Source organism: Ictidomys tridecemlineatus, chromosome 1, assembly GCF_052094955.1.
Source record: "Ictidomys tridecemlineatus isolate mIctTri1 chromosome 1, mIctTri1.hap1, whole genome shotgun sequence".
Lineage (NCBI taxonomy): Eukaryota > Metazoa > Chordata > Mammalia > Rodentia > Sciuridae > Ictidomys > Ictidomys tridecemlineatus.
In genome coordinates, this window is record NC_135477.1 from 193,555,210 (window position 1) to 193,571,973 (window position 16,764).

A 16,764-nucleotide genomic window follows, 5' to 3' on the forward strand; every position below is an offset into this window, starting at 1 on the left:
AAACTAGATATTCTGTTTATGTTGCAAAGGCTCACTTGTGACTCTAAATTTTAGAGTATTTGTGTCACCCTATATGCTGTATCTGAAAATGTAACCTTACACTTCTCCAATTTTTTTTAGTATATTAATGATGTTTGGGATGCTATTTTATGACTATGCATAACCTTACCAAGACAATTGTCAAAATCAATGGACAAAGGTGTCTATCTTGAAAACCTTTTTTTGCTTCCATGAATTGACTGAACATTGGAAAAACCTGATAGCCGAATTAACTAATTTTTATAAAGCTATTACCCTGGCCCTACTGTTCACAATAGTGATGATATTTTCTCTTGTTGTGAGATTGTTATGTAACCATGTGAAGACAACACAACGAAAAACAGCAATGCTAACTGAAATCTTTGCAGCAGAGGAAGAGTGGGAAGATGTGGGGAAAAGTGCATGGATTACTACATACATGGCATGTGTTAACAGAGTCTGAGTGGCAAGCCACACCCCTTGTGCTAGGCATGTGAGTTACAGGCCACTCCCTTCGTGCTAGGCTTGGCTTGTGAGAGGCACAGCCCCGGGCCATACGTTGCAGTTCCTGTGCTTGCTCCATGGCCCACTTATTGATTGGTTGCTGCAAGGAAAGTTAGCAGACATTGCATTGGTGGCTGCCTGTAATCTGCTTAGCTACTGCCTGAGTATAAATACATGGTAACTGTGCAATACAATGAGACCTGTTTTCTGTTTGGTCTCTGGAGATCTTGATTATTGACTCTGAAGCCACACTCTCCTCGACCCTGTTCTGTGGACCTCCTTGTTGGATGAGGCCACACATAACAAAGAGAGTTAAACATTATTTTCAAAATCACATACTAGTAAATGGCTAGGATAAAACTTGTTTCTTGATCTGTCATCAAAATAGAAAGAGCTACTTCTACTTGAAGCTATCTTGCTAAACTCTTGGTAGTCTCCCTAAAGATTAGGCAGTCTTTGAAAATAGACCTATACAGAGAGTCTGACATAGTAAAAACAAAAATAAAAAATTACAAAAAATTCAAAAAAAAAAGTTGCTGAGGGACCTGCCATTGTCCAGCATTGACTGGAAGCTTAAGGGCATGGAGAAACCATTTCAAAGATGGTTTCAGAGAACAACATCTGCTTTATTATACAGCAAAAAATAACTTTTATAGTGGATATGTGCCAATTTACATATAACAGTCATGATAGACCAGAGATGATACATAACATATCATCTTATGGGAATCCAGACCAAGAGTCTAGAAATTGACATGTAGGCTGAACTTGCACCTACAGAGGAAATACTCCTTGTCAAAGAGGCAACAAAATTGGACTTGCCAATATTGTGACAGCATTGTGTCCCCAAACATGGCATTCTATGTTAGGATTTCCCTGCTGATCAATGAGCAAGACCCCCAGGTAGGTCCAAGATCAGGGCCTGAAACAGTTCCCAACTCTAAATCTTGAACAATCTGAGTTGTTAAGACAATTTTTTGTTCAGCTTCAGGCATACAGTTAATAAGACTTTTGATAGCAAACAAGGTTAACAAGAGAAGTATACCTAATATGTCATATGTTAACAGACTGTAGGGATTAAACCATGAAACTAACTTTTGTCATTGGTCAAGCAAGTGTGTATCCTACCCTTAAAAGAAAGTGGAAACCATAGGCATCTTAATTTGAATAGAATTAGTTTTTACAATTTGAGCTGTCAGATTGAAGAGATTTTGATGGAATTGATTGTCTCAAGTTCCATGAATATAATTTGACACAATAGTATAATTTTAGAGAGAATCATTTCAGGAAAATTGAGTCCAATAAATGTGCATAAAACACACATCACAAAGCAGTCTTTAAGTTTGATGTAGAGCTTTAATTTTTTTTTATTCATATATGACAGCAGAAAGCATTATAATTCTTACTACACATATATAGCACAATTTTCCATATCTCTGGTTGTATACAAAGTATATTCACACCAATTTTTGTCTTCACACATGTGCTTTGGATATTAATGATCATCACATTCCACCATCATTTATAGTCCCATGCCCCCTCCATTATCCTCCAAAACCTCTACCTTATCTAGAGTCCAACTATTCCTCTCATGCTCCCTCTCCCTACACCACTATGAATCAGCCTTCTTATATCAAAGAAAACCTTTGGCATTTGGTTATTTTGGATTGACTAACTTCACTTAGCATTATCTTCTTTCACTCCATCCATTTACCTGCAAATGCTGATTTTATTCTCTTTTGTTGCTGAGTAAAATTTCATTGTGAATATATGCCATTTTTTAATCCATTCATCTATTGAAGGGCATCTAGGTTGGTTCCACAATTTAGCTATTGTGAATTGTGCTGCTATAAACATTGATGTGGCTGTGTCCCTGTAGTATGCTGTGTTTAAGTCCTTTGGGTATATATCCAGGAGAATATAGCTGGGTCAAATGGTAGATCCCTTCCTAATTTTTCAAGAAATCTCCATACTGCTTTCCATACTAACTTCCAGATTGGCTACACCAATTTTAAGTCTCATTAGCAGTAAATAAGTGTACCTTTTCCCCCACATTCATGCCAACACTTAGTGTTGTTTGTCTTTATAATAGCTTCCATTCTTACTGGGGTGAGATGAAATATTAGAGTGGTTTTGATTTGCATTTCTCTAATTGCTAGTGATGATGAAGATTTTTTTATGTATTGATTGATTGATTGATTGTACATAATCTTCTGAGAAGTGTCTTTCCTGGTCCTTCACCCATTTATTGATTGTGTTATTTGAGTTTTTGGTGTTTAGCTTTTTGAGTTCTTTATTTACCCTAGAGGTGAGTGCTCTATCTGATATGAGAAGGGTTAAGACTTGCTCCCAAGATGTGGACTCTCTATTCACCTCACAGACTGTTTCTTTTGTTGAGAAGAAATTTTTTAATTTAAGATCATTCCATCTATTGATTCTTGATTTTAATTCTTGTGCCACAGGAGTCTTATTAAGGAAGTTGAGACCTGATTCCACATATGAAGATTAGGGCCTACTTTTTCTTCTATTAGTTGCAGGATCTCTGGTTTTATTCCCAAGTTCTTGATCAATTTTGAGTTGAGTTTTGTGAGTGGAGAGAGATAGGGGTTTAATTTTATTTTATTGCATATAGATTTCCAGTTTTCCCAGCATCATTTGTTAAAAAGGCTATCTTTAACCTAATGCATATTTTTGGCACCTTTGTCTAATATAAGATAGTTGTAATTTTGTGGGTTAGACTCTGTGTCCTCTATTCTGTACCATTGGTCTACCAGTCTGTTTTGGTGCCAATACCATGTTGTTTTTGTTACTATTGCTCTGTAGTGTAGTTGAAGGTCTGGTATAGTGATGCCACCTGCTTCACTTTTTCTGCTAAGGATTGATTTAGTTATTTTAGGTCTCTTATTTTTCCAGATGTATTTAATGATTGATTTTTATATTTCTATGAGGAATACCATTGGAATTTTGACTGGAATTGCATTTAAATATGTATATTGCTTTTGGAAGTATGGTCATTTTGATAATATTAATTCTGCCCATCCAAGAGAAAGATAGAACTTTCAATTTTCTAAGGTCTTCTTTGACTTCCTTCTGTAGGGTTCTGTAATTTTCATTACATAGATCTCTCACATTCTTTTAAGTTTATTCTCAACTATTTTATGTTTTATGAGCCTATTGTAAATGGGGTAGTTTTTCTTATTTCAGATTTCTGAGGATTTATCACTGGCATAGAGAAATGCTTTTGATATAGGGGTGTTGATATATATACATACATACACATACTACTTTGCTGAATTTATTTGCTAGTTCTAGAAATTTTCTGGTGCAACATTTAGGGTCTTCTAAGTATATAATCATATCATCAGCAAATAGTGTCAATTGAATTTCTTTTTTTCCTATTTGTATTACTTCATTTCTTTCATTTGTCTGATTGCTCTGACCAGTGTTTTAAGAACTGTGTTAAATAGAAGTGCTGAAAAAGGGCACCTCTGTCTTGTTCCGGTTTTTAGAGGGAATGCCTTCAATATTTTTCCATTTAGAATGACATTGGCCTGAGGCTTAGCATAGATAGTCTTTATGATTTTGAGATATATTTCTGTTACCCCAAGTTGCTCTAGTGTTTTAAATGTAAAGGGGTACTGTATTTTGTCAAATGCTCTTTCTGCATCTATTGAGATGTTCATATGATTTTTATCTTTAAGTCTATTGATATAATGAATTACATTTATTGATTGTATATGTTGAACCAACATTGCATATCTGGGATAAATCCCACTTGATCATGGTGCACAATCTTTTTGATATGTTTTTTATTTCATTTGCCAGAATTTTATTGAGAATTTTTGCATCTATGTTCATTAGAGATAATGATCTGAAGTTTTTTTTTCTTTTTTTAATGTATCTTGGCCTAGTTTTGAAATAAGGATGATATTGGCCTCATAAAATGAGTTTGAAAGTTCTGCCTTTTTTTCTATTTCCCGAAATAAATTGAAGAGTATTGGTACTAGTTCTTCTTTAAAGGTCTTTTAGAACTTGGCTGTGTATCCATTCAGTCCTGGGCTTTTCTTGTTGGTAGACTTTTGATGACATCTGCTATTTTTTCACTCAAAACTGATATGTTTAAATTATTTATATCATCCTGATTCAGTTTGGGAAAACTATATGACTCTAGAAATTTTTTGATGCCTTCAATATTTTCTATTTTATTGGAGTACAAGTTTTTAAAATAGTTTCTAATTATCTTCTGTATTTCTGTAGTGTCTGTTGTGATATTTCTATTTTCATCACATATGTTAGTGATTTGGGTATTCTCTCTTCTTCTCTTCATTAGCATGACTAAGGGTCTGCCAATTTTATTTAGTTTTTTCAAAGAACCAACTTTTTGTTTTGTCAATTTTTTCAATTATTTCTTTTTTTCAATTTTATTGATTTCTGCTTTGATTTTAATTATTTTCTGCCTTCTGCTGCTTCTGGTGTTGATTTGATCTTGTTTTTCTAGGGCTTTGAAATATAATGTTAACTCATTTAATTGTTGACTTTTTTCTTTTAAGGAATAAACTCCATGCAATGAGCTTTCCTCATAGAATTGCTTTCATAGTGTCACAGAAATTTAGATATATTTTGTCTGTGTTCTCAATTACCTCTAATTTTTTTTTAATTTTCTCTTTGATGTCTTTGGCAACCCATTGTCTATTCAATAGAATATTATTTTGTCTCCAGGTGTTGGAATGGATTTTTTATTTTATCATTGATTTCTAATTCCATTCCATTATGATTTGATAAAATGCAGGGTAGTATTTCTACTTTTTATATTTGCTAAAGGTTTTTTGTGGCATAGTATATGGTCTATTTTAGAGAAGGATTTATGTGCTGCTTAGAAGAAAGTATATTCTTTCATTGAAAGACAAATTATTCTTTATGTGTCAATTAAGTCAAATTATTTATTATATTATTAAATTCTATCATTTCTTTGCTCAGCTTCTGTTTGGAAGGTCTGTCTAGTGAAGAAAGAGGTGTGTCAAAGTCACCCAAAATTATTGTGTTGTGATCTACTTGATTCTTGAACTTGAGAAGAGTTTGTTTGATGAATGTAGAGGCTTCATTGTTTTAGGTATATATATATATATATATATATATATATATATATATATATATATATATATATATATATATTTAAAATTGTTAAGTCTTGTTGGTGTATGGTTCCCTTGAGTAGAAGGTAGTGCCCTTCTTTATCCTTTTTGATTGACTTTAGTTTGAAGTCTACTTTATTTGATATAAAGATGGAAACTTCTGCTTGCTTCCACAGTCCATGTGAGTGGTACAATTTTCCCCCACTCTTCACCTTCAGTCTGTGGATATCTTTTTCTCTGAGATGAGTCTCTTGGAGGCAGCAGATTGTTAGTCTTCTTTTAATCCAATCTGCCAGTCTATGTCTTTTGATTGGTGAGTTTAGGCCATTAACATTCAGGATTATTATTGAGACATGATTTGTGTTTCCAGCCATTTTTTTAAATTTATGATATTTAATGTGGCTTGTTTTATCCTCTGATTTTCATCATTGTTTTTATTTTCTTATCTTGGAATATTTTGCTGAGGATGTTCCGTAGTTCAGGCTTTCTAACTGTAAATTCTTTTAACTTTTGTTTATCATGGAAGGTTTTTATCTCATCATCAAATCTAAAGCTTAGTTTTGCTGGATGTAAGATTCTTCATTGGCATTCATTTTCTTTCAGAGCTTGGTATATATTGATTCACAGTCTCCTGGTTTTGAGGTCTTGGGTTGAAAAATCTGATGAGATATGAATTGGTTTCTCTCTATATGTGATCTGATTTCTCTCTTTTGTGACTTTAAAAATTATATTTTTATTTGGTATGCTGGGCATTTTTATTATAATGTGCCTTGGTGTAGATCGGTTGTAATTTTGTATATTTGGTGTCCTGAATCCTCTCGTATTTGGTTTTCCAATTCATTCTTCATGTTTGAAAAATTATCTGATATTATCTCATTGAAAAGATTGTGCATTTCTTTGATTTGAAACTCTGTGCCTTCCTGTATACCAATAACTCTTAAATTTGGTCTTTTGATGCTGTCCCATTATTCTTGGATGTTCTCTTCATGATGTCTAACTATCTTCACTGTATGATCAAATTTATTCTCTAGATTGTATACTTTGTCTTCATTATCTGACATTCTTTCTTCTAAGTGATATAGTCTATTCGTTATGCTCTCTGATGAAATTTTTATTTGATTTATTGTATCCTTCATTTCAAGGATTTCTGTTTTTTTTTTCTAGAGTATCTCTCTCTTAAAGTAATTTTGTGCTACCTATATTTTTTTCTCTTATTGTTGAAGTGATCAATTTCTGCCTGTATTTGCTCCTTTAGGTAATTTACAAATTCACAGATCATTTTAATTATAACATTTTGAACTCCTTCTCTGACATTTCATCAACTTCACTTTCCATGGGTTCTGTTATTATAGTGTCCTTGTTTGTTTGGGGCACTTTCCTCCATTAGTTTTTCAAGTTGTGTTTGTGTCTTCCTTTATTGCAGTGTGGATATGAGATATTACATTTTTACCTATATTCTTGTTGTACCTGTGCAGATTATCTGTACCTTGACTCGATGTTGGGCTTTCAGACTCTACTGGTATCCCTCAATGAATGCTTCTGCATACTGAATCTGGGTCCTGCATAAGTTGGCATGGGTAAATGTGGGCAGCCAGTCTGAATGTTTCACATTCTCCTCCCTGGAGCAGAGAGGCTCTCACCATCACTACATTATGAAGTGACCTGGACATTGCCCCAGTCCTGGAGGTTAAGGATGCATCTTCAGAAGTAGGCATGTCACCCCATAGATTGAGCTATGCTCACTTGTTCTTTTGTGATATTACCCCTTAGCTCAGTTTGGGATAGAATGTTCCATGGAAATGCCTTTGTGTGTCCATTTCTCTTGCTCTGGTTTTGGGTGTGGCCTTCTTATATGTTAGCCAACCTACTGACAGCAGGCTTCAGAAAAATAAACTCAATCCCTGAAACCAAATCCCTTGCCTCATTTGAATGGCTTCTCCTCAACAAAAAGGTTCAGTATGCACGTACTCTTTCTCTCTGAAGACAATTAAGGTCAGAGGAGGCATCACAGGACCCCCCCCCAAAAAAAAGGTGTTTCTGTCTCTTGTGTGGTTATTTCATGCAGCCCAGTTGACCTGGAGTTACCCTTGGTGTTTTTATCATGAGAAACATGACAGGTGAATCTGGGCCACTGGGCTTGACCTCTCTTGGCAGTCAGGTGACGGTGGTAGTCTGGGCTGAAATTTGGCTCCCACAGTACTCTGCTGGTCAGAAGGGGTTGTCCTGCACCTGAGGCTAGGCTCTGGTGGGTGTCTGCCCCACCAGGGTAGGGTGGAATGGGATTGCTGTGAGCCTGGGACCACCAGGCCAGTGTTGATTTGTTCTTCTTCAAGTTTATTTTGTTTCAGGAGAACCAAGATGGCAGCATGTAATTTTTCATTGATTTTTTTTAATCTCAAAAACAGTGCTTACTTGTTTTATTATGTTGTTTTGAGCAAAAAGTAAATAAAACAATCATGCGCCAAACTTAACTCAAAATTGAACAAGGACCCAGGAATTAAACCAGAGACTCTGTGTCTAATAAGAGAAAAAGTAGGTTCTGATCTTCTTCATGTGGGATTAGGACACAACTTTCTTATAGCTCAAGAAGTTAAACCAAGAATCAATAAATGAGATGGAATCAAACTAAAAACTTTCTTCTCAGCAAAAGAAATAATCTGTGAAGTGAACAGAAAGCCTACACCTTTTTACTCCTCACACATCAGATAGAGCACTAATCTCTTGGGCATATAAAGAAATCAAAATGCTAAGCACCAAAAAAAAATAATAATAACCCAATCAACACATGGACTAAAAACTGGAACAGGTACATATAAGAAGAGGATACACAATCAATCAACAAATATATAAAAAAAAATGCTCATCATCTCTAGCAATTTGAGCAATGCAAATCAAATCTACTCTAAGATATTATCTCACGTTAGTCAGATGGCAAGTATTATGAAGACAAACAACAATAAGTGTTGAAGAGGATGTGGGAGGGGAAGGTACTCATCCTTTCCTGGTAGGACTACAAATTGTTGCAGCCCATATGGCAAATAGTATGGAGATTTCTTGAGAAGTTGGGAATGAAACCACCATGTAATCCACCTCTCCCTATCCTTGGTCTATACCCAAAGGACTCAAAAAGAGCATACTTCAGGGACACAGCTACATCGATGTTTATAGCAGCACAATTCACAATAGCTAAAGTGTGGAGCCAAGATGCCCTTCAGTGGATGAATGGATAAAAAAAATGGCATATATACACAATGGAATTTTACTTAGCAATAAAAGTCAATAAAATCATGGCATTGGCAGGTATATGGATGGCATTGGAGAAGATAATGCTAAGTGAAGTTAGCCAATCCCCCATAAAACCAAATGGTTAATGTTTTCTCTGATATAAGGAGACCGACTCATAATGGGATAGGGAGGGGGTGCATGGAAGGAACAAATGAATTCTAAATATGACAGAGGGGTGGGAGGGAAGGGGAGGAGACAGGGAATTAGCAAGGATGATGGAATGTGATAGACATCATTATCCAAAATACATGTATGGAGACACAAATTGGTTTTCATCATACTTTATATAAGAACAGAGATATGAAAAATTGTGGTATATATGTGTAATAAAATTTTTATGCATTCTGCTGTCATCTTTTATTTTAAATCAATTTAAACAAACAAACAAAACAACAAGTCTGTGTACTATTGATGATTAAAGTAGTTAAAGAATAAATTAAGAATATAGAAGGCTGGGAGACATTTTGATGTGAACTTATCTCATCTGTTCAGATTGTTTGACCAACACTTTGACATCACCACAGGTTTTTGGATATTGTGGTTTATTGTCATTGATGATGCTTTCTCATCTTGAGAGTCAGTTTCTGCATCTGGGGAATCAGACATCAAGTGTTGCACAAGTCTTGCTGGGATCCATATTGGTCTAGATATTCTGGAAAAAAAAAAAGCAAAAGCTTTCACTAGGGTTAATAAAGAAGCTCGTGGTTGCCATTGTTGTTTTTGAGGATATTTCCAGACCACTTATGGTAACTTGAGGGACTTGTTAATGGCTCCTAGTATTTCTGTATTGGGTTATGGTTAACATCATCAAATTTCAAAAAACATAAGGTAAATAAAGCCATATTGGTTAACATATGAGGAATTGCATCAGTTAGCAAGAGATTCTAGCTCTAATTTTTGTGTTTTGAGCCATAAAATTTTGATGGGCTGTCTCAAAAATGGCTTGTGATTGGGGGGTTAAAAGGAATTCTTGGAAAATATTTAATGTTCTATTTTGCACAGAATACAGCAAACATTTTGAAAGTATAATCTGAACCATTGTGTGCTGTTACATTATGTGGAAAACATTTTGTCACAATGCATTTGAGCATATGTTGAATGAGATGATTAGTTTTTTCCCCAACCATAGGAGTAGCTGTAAGTAGTCCAGAAGATGTGTCAATTGTGACATATATTTTAATTTACCAAGCAAGGGTATGTGTATGACAACAATCTTCCATAAAGACAATGCCTTTAAACCCCATGAAATGACTCCTTGAGGTTATAAGACACCCCACCCCCCAAAAAAAGAAGCATAACTTTTACAAGTTTTCACTATCTGTTTAGTTTGTAGGATACTGAGTGTAGAAAAAAAACTGTTTAAGGGAGTGGAATGAATGATGGAATTAAGCTTGTAACTTTTGCAGATTCCCAATCAGTGCCATATTCACTTCACATGGCTTGATCTGTTAAATTATTAAACTTTGAGATAAATCCAGGTAAAACAGTATGTGATGAATCCAGCCTAATTCCATCTTAAGACTGGGAGCCATCTGTCACAAGGTCATGAAAAGTTCATTTCTGTTTTAATGTAAAATACTAATATTTCTATTTGGCCTGATCACACTTTGGTGTTTTAAACTTGCTTGGAACTCCTGCCCAAGCTTTGAAATTACTTATACCTGGCTCTCCCTCACCAGATAACAATGCTTCCTAAAAATCTCAGCTGCTCCTCATTAATTCTGATGGTGGAATCTGAGTTTACTCCCTACCTTGAGATGTTAAGATATGTGGATTATTAACCTGCTATCTGCCTTTGCAATATGCTTCCCAGGATCCTGTCAGCTGTAAGCTGCCTAGACATCTATCTTTGTAACTTTTTATGTTATAAAAAACTTCCCCGCTCTTAGACCAGGCATTGTCCTCTGGCCCTACTCTTGGGTGAGGCAATTCACTGATCAGCTCTCTTGTGAACTCAATATAAGCTTGTTTTAATTTGGTTTAGAATTAGCATCAGTGGGCTTTGCTTTGTGTTATGGGTTCAACATAAGAGCTCTGATATGAGTGATGAACAGTGAGTTAGTATATTTTTGGAGCACTCTTTGAGAAGAAAGAAGGAGTATATCCAAAGCTGATTTTGCTTTCCCTTTAATAAAGAAACAGGGAAACCTGGCTATAAGTTAGGCACAATAAACACTATCAGTGACTTAGCTTCAAAGACCCAAGTGGTTGCCTGTAACTCTAATAATTGGGGTGAGGCAGGTAGCTCCTTGTAAGTTCAGGTTTTGTATTCATCCCTGGTAAGATTATAAATAAGAATTAATAGGCCACCAGAATAACTGGCATCAGTACTGATAAGGTCAGCTCCAGGAATTTGTTTATCACAAATTATCTTTAAAACATAAACTGTTTTATCAAATAAATCTTGGATAGGTTTGCAACAAGTAAATGATTAACCAATGAAAAAGTCATAATTGAATGTTGAAACAGGATATTATTTTTCAAGTGGAGGTTTACTTCCTGTTTAATTAATGGCAAGACAAATTTATCAGGTTTTAGACCAAATAATTGAAGAATCCTAGTGTGTAGTTGTAATACCATTAGACAAAACATACTAATTTGGGGGTAATTTTGAAAGAAAAAGCAGCAGAAAGATGCACTGATTCTAAATGGCTACTTTATTCCTGGAAAAGAAGACCAGTGGGAATAGGTGAGGTGTATAAACTATAGTAATAGTGTCCTTGTCAGGATCCCATTGGCTAAGATGCAAATCAGCAAGCTGATTATTAACCTCTTATAAGGCTTTGTAAGCTTCAGGAGTTAATCTTCTTAAAGACAAAGAAGATAGGTCATTCTCCAAACATTGGAACAGAGGAGGTAGAGCCCTTCAAAGAACCTGTTGAAATGTAAGCCAATTTCTGTTTCCTAAAATCTTTTGTAAATCATTTAATGTAATGAGAGATTTTATGTAAATGTTGAGAGCCTGTACTAAGATCTCTGCAAGAGTTAATAAATGATTCACAAAAAGTGAAAATGGGCTAATTTTTGAACATTTCCTGGAGCTCTATTTAATTCAATTTCTTTAAGTGTTAATTGGACTTGTTGGAAGATGGAGTCTAGGTCTTGTGCAGACGGGTGGGCTAAAATAATGTCATCCATATAATGTATAATCATGAGGTCTGGTACCTTGAAGAAAGGCACCAAGGCCTGGAATATATAATATTGACAAATAATAGAACTGGTTTTCATGCCTTATGTTAAGCCTAACATCGCCATCTCTGACATGGTACAGCTTGATTTAATATATGCAGAAAGAGTCAACTCCTCTATATGGCACTGTTGCAACATCTGTGAAAAAGAAAAACATAAGAGCTTATAGCCAAAGAGGAGACTCCTTGCTCTTTCTACATTCTTTCTCTTGTTCTTTCTCCATTTCTACTTAAATCTCAACATCTCATATCAGATACCCCTTTTCTTCTACATCTGTGTTACCCTCCTCTTGCTTACTATCTTTTGTTCTTGTTAGCTTTCCCCATTTTCCTTCTAATCTTCTCTTGCGATAGCTGTCTCTCCCAAACAACAGTGGGCCACTGCTGCAATCTCTTCTCCACCCAGAGTGAGCCACTAATAGCTAGCAAGATAACATAAAAGAAGTTTGAGGCTTGTTTATGTGTTTGCTACTCCTGCTGAGGAGCATTTTTCAGAGCCAGTTGGTCGCCAGACGTCGGTATTGAATATTCCTTCCAAAGGAAACCATGGATTTGTAGCTAAAAATTTTTGCCAAAAAGTTTCTAATTCCTCATAGTTTACTTTTATACCCTGGGCATTTAAAAGCTGTTGTGTAATTAGCAGATGAGCATGTTTATGTTAACCAGGTAAATTACCCAATGCCCTGACCGCTTATGTTTTGAGCTTTGCGTTTCCTTATGGCCAGGGATCCCTCAGGCAAAATCACCTGATTATACAATGTTTGAGCATCAGAATGCTGAAGGGCCTACCCTTCCAACATCTACTGTGGGAGCTTGAGGGCATGGAGAAACCCCTCCAGAGATTGTTTCATAGAACAACATATGCTTTATTTCACAGCAAAAATAGCTTTAAGAGTGAGTATTTGCCAATTTACATATAATAGTCATGATATGCCAGAGGTGATTCACAACAGACCATCTTATGGATGTCCAGACATCAAGAGTCTAGAAACTGACATGTAGGCTGACCTTTCACCAACAGGGCAATAACTCCTTGTCAAAGGAACAAGGAAGTTGCACTTGACAGTGTTCTGACAGAAATTTGTCCCCAAACATAATATTCTATGTTAGAATTTCCTTGCTGAACAATGAGCAAGATAAGCATTCCTCCGTGTAGTTCCAAGGTCAGGTCCTGCAACAAAAACTGAAACTAAAAATCTATAAAGTCTTACTTAGAATTAAGGCCTGTTTATCTAAACCTTTATGCTAGTGTCTCTTGAGTACCTGGAATCGTTTCTTGTAACAAAATCAGTAATTCATGTATATTGGTCATGGCACACACTACCTTCAAATAGTTAAAAAGAAAATATGATTTGTAAAGGGTGAAAAGTACACTAGTGAATGAGAAAAACTATACTAACCTCCTATCTTGAACATCACTATACACATATTTGCATAATTTCAGTGCAAAGTCCTTTACTATATGCTGGAATACTTGTTCTTGACCTCTCTTGGCCTTCTACCCCTCTGTAATGACTTTTAAATGAGTGCCCTACCGCTATGTTCTGTCTAGTAAAACCTTATGCATCCCTTCCAGACCTGGAGTAGATTTTCAGACTTAACCCATTAAATTTCCAGAAACTCAATTCTATGACTATTTCAATGAAATTGATACAGGTGCATTAAAATAGGTTTGAACTTATCATTGAGAGCTTATATATTATCATGTTGCTGCTAATCAACATTATATTTATTTTAATGTACTTATAGTCTTATAACCATTACATATCACATAATTATATGTCATATACTGTATTTAGGTTTTCATACGTGTTCCACATCTGGGACGATGGGACACAGTTTCTCTTCCCATGGCTGCATCTCACACAAAGAAAAAGGGCTAACATCAGCCATTTGAGTACATATGCATAAGACACCTCTTGGGACGCAAATAACATTCAGAAGTAGGTTCTGCACAGATCCACCTTGGCCAGAATAAAGGCATGGAATATGAGATCTCAGAGATGGCAATAGCCAGAGGTTCTGGAACATTGTGCTGAGTGAGAGGAAATGTCTGCTCAGTATCAGTGGCATCAGGAACTTCCCTAAGCAATATGCAGTATAACTTCATGGTTTCTCCCAATCGTATAGTTTCCAACCCAGATTCTCAGACCCCTTTAGAAAATCTGTAAGCTACCTAATGCCCTTTAATAAATGTTTAAGTCCTGCAACTAAGTATTTCTGGCAGATACATAAAGTTCAAAATTGGCATCTTATTCCAAGATATTTTAAGACCATTAGTGGATCATGCATAACTTGGTTCTTTTAGAATACACAGGGACTTACACATTATAGTGATAGTTTAAGACATCAAAATGTAATGAAGAGTGGAGTCACAGGGCTTTTTGATGTTTTAACAACTTTAGGCAGAGTGAGCAGTCTGTTTGACCACTTCTTACCTGCCCACTAAGAATTAGGTAGTGTGTTTTCTGTATTGAATATGGGCAGGACCATGACCAATTGCATCAGTGTTAAAGAAGCTTTGTGACTTCCAAGAATAAATCAAATGACACAATAGACAAGCCTCTGCCTTATATCCTGAGATACCCCAAGCCATCATAAAAAAGTCTGGCTACCCAAATACCACATGCTGAAGGTAGCTGAGACCATATTGATGAGCCATATTAGGTGATCTCACTGACAGACCCAGCTGAGGAATCAGTTGTGAGACACAGTCTGATGGTTTTTTTTTTGTTGTTGTTGTTGTTTTTAACTGATACTTCTATTGTCTGGTCTTCCCTTGACTTTCTTGCCAAGATTTGATTATTGGAGAAAAACTAACTCTTGCCTGGTCTTGCTTTATCTGGCCTTGCCTTGCCTCTTCGTGGCATGGCTGCTGAGAAGACTTACTTGGCCTTGCCTAGCATGACCTTGACTTGTCCTTCCAGCTTTGTCATGGCTTGTGCATCAGGAGAAGCCAAAGCTTGCCCTAACTTGAATTTGAATTGGTGGCTCTCTTCATTGGCCGACCATGGTTTAGCTATGAAGGGGAAAACCAGTCTTGCCTTGCATTATTATTTCTTTTTTCTTTGATATACCTTGCTGTGATTGAGCTATCTAAGAAAAGCCAAATCTTCCCTGGTCTGGCCCAAACTTTCATGGCTTGGTCATGAGGAAAGCCAGGCTTTGCCTGGCCTGACCTTGCCTTCTGTATCAGGAAAGCCAACCCTTGTTTGCTTTTCTTCCTCACCTTACCTTTCTTCTCTTGTATTGCTATGGCTTGGCTACTGAGGGGAAAACAAGCCTGGCCTTTCTGCATTTTTCCATGCATTGTCTTGAGATGGCTGTCATTGGGAAGCTAAATTTGTCTCATTGTTCCTGTCCTTGCCCTTAGCTTTGCTATGAAGAGGAAGCCAAGCCTTTACTTTCCTTGCTGTTTTGTCTTTTAAAGACTTGACTGTAGAGGGGAAGCTGAGCTCCCCTTGCCCCATGCTGCTTTGCTTTCACTTCACTGGGCTGTCAGAAGAAAGCCTCACCTTGCCTTCTTTTCCTTTCCAGGTCTAAGAAACCTCTGTATTGTCAGATATTAGTATGAAGGTTCTTATTTCAGCTGCCAAGAAGGGTAATAACATGGATGGTGGAAGGAGACAGACATCATTATACAAAATACATGTATGAAGATGTGAATTTGGTGTCAACATATCTTATATATAAACAGAGATATGACAATTTGTGTTATAAAGATGTATTAAAAATTGTAATGCAAAAAAAGAGAGCTCATGTATAATGGCATAATTTGGCATGAACATGATTTATATACAGAATTATGAAAAATTGTTCTGTGAATGGATAAATATGAATGTCATGAATTCCACTATTGTCATGTATGTAAGAAATAAATAAGTAGATAAATATATAAATAAAATAATACCATGTCACATTCATTCTTTTATGTTTTAATACTCAGGAAATACTCAGAAATATTCATTTGTGTTTTTTTTCTTTTATTGAGTGATTTCCTGCTTGCTTAAGACACCCCTATATTAACTAGCTCATAAAATATACATTATTTTAGAATCCATTAAAGATAATGTACCCATTTTTATAGTCTCTTCAGCATTGTTTTGGCCATACTTACCTCTACATTATTTGCAATGAATAATATATATATATATATATATATATATATATATATATATAATATATTTAGCATTAAAAACATATATATATATATATATACACTATGGCTCATCAATATTTTATATATATATAATTTATATATGAAATATTTAAAATACTTTATATATAAATTATATATATATATAAAATACTGATGAGTCATATTATATTTGTTTATAACAGGATGATAGTGTAGTGTATATATAGCATTTCTTTTCTGGGTGCTACTAGGGACTGAACCCAAGATTGCATTACTTCTGAGCTGTACCCTGCAGCCTATTTATTTATTCTTATTTTGAAACAGGGTCTAAGTTTCTGATGTTCTTATCTTCATGAGTTGCTGAGGCTGGCTTTGATTTTGTAATCCTCCTGATTTATTTTCCTATTACTAGGATTTCAGGCCTGCACCATTATAGCCAGTCACTATTTTTTTTTAAACATTATATGCATGTGGCCCAGAAACCACATTAGACCAAGAT